The 1440-nt window shown below is 40.3% G+C and overlaps 1 pseudogene; it reads right to left on the bottom strand.

The window, feature by feature from the left end:
* Window positions 1–259: 259 nt before the first annotated feature.
* The window catches only part of LOC107184421, a 31722-nt pseudogene continuing 30541 nt past the window's right edge, over window positions 260–1440 (bottom strand).

Genomic DNA, 1440 nt, shown 5'->3' with positions numbered 1-1440 from the left:
TTTTCATGTTTCATTGGTTTGGGTTGGCTTAATTGTATCCAAGACTAATTATTGGGACAATATGTTATAAGGAAGACATGTTGGGAAACATTGAATGTCACAGTTGACTTGATTCAGTAGAGAATAAAAGAGTAGTATGGTTTTTTGAAGGGGAAAAATTAGGTACATTGGAAAAGACAGCTTTGCTCAACTCCTGTTTAGTTGTATAATTTTGATGACTTCTCATAACTTTTCCTTCTTTTTCACTTTTAATTTCACTCTAATTGGGGTTAAATGAATAACTGAGTTTTCTCTTTTAAAATATTTTCCAAACAGGGCTTTGGTCAATGATATAAGATTTAGTTGTTATCATTCTGTAGCAGAAGTTATCTACATATGGGTTGAAGGTGATCTTGGCTAAAGTACACATTAGCCATTAATAGCACTGACGGTGCTGTATACTGGAAGCATCCATAAGTTACTACCCACAAGTCTCTGCTGAGTCCTGAACATCAGTTTCCATTCCTGGAGCCCATGGAGAGCAGGGGGCAGAACCAAAAACTATTTTGGTGAATGCTGATAAACTTTTCAATTTTGGCTAGAAATATTTTTTCATTGACATCCATCAATAAAAATGCAAATCCAGTATGAGAAAATATCATTGATCCATTTTCCACTGAATCTGCGGCTTCAATTTTCTAGGGCAGTTGCAACTTCACAACTCTTAAGAGATGCACTAATAATAATGGTGGTTGTCCCTTTTTTATTGTTGTTAATCCTCACCCAAGGATATTTTTCCATTGATTTTTAGGAAGGGGGAAAGAGAGAGACATTGATGTGAGAGAGACACATTGATTGGTTACCTCCCTCACGTGCCTGCAACTGAGGTACACGCCCTTGACTAGAATTGAACTCAAGACTCTTCAGTTCAAGGGCATGTCACTCTAACCACTGAGCAAATGGCTAGGGTCATTTCGTTTTTTTCCTTTCCAGTGCTTTCAGCCATCTGCCTTTGACCAGCCCCACTCCTGATGGTGCCACAATCTGATCAGCAGGTCCCTGGTGCCAGTTCAGTGGCTCCCAAGCTTCATAACTTTTCTACATCTCAACTTTATCATTTGTGAAATAAAAGACCATGGACTATGTCTGTGAATCCCAAACTTTATTGATAATTAGAATCTACTAGGAAAATATACCGTATTTGCCGGCGTATAAGACGATTTTTTGGCCCTGAAAAATATGCCTCCAAGTGGGGGGTCGTCTTATACGCCAGGTACACTTCAGATAGACTGCCCATAGTGCTTGCCCCGTGCCATAGTGAACTCCCGATGACCGCCCACTTCATTCCACATACCATTCAGGCATCAGCAGCGCTGCTGGGTGTATGCTCGGCTGTTATGCGATTTTGCTGTTATGCGATTTTACCACACTCGCAAAATCGCACACAGCCGACCATACAGC

Source organism: Myotis davidii, unplaced genomic scaffold (assembly GCF_000327345.1).
Source record: "Myotis davidii unplaced genomic scaffold, ASM32734v1 scaffold104, whole genome shotgun sequence".
Classification (NCBI taxonomy): Eukaryota; Metazoa; Chordata; class Mammalia; order Chiroptera; family Vespertilionidae; genus Myotis; species Myotis davidii.
The sequence above is the reverse complement of the archived record's forward strand: the minus strand, read 5'-3'. Positions and strand labels throughout refer to the sequence as shown.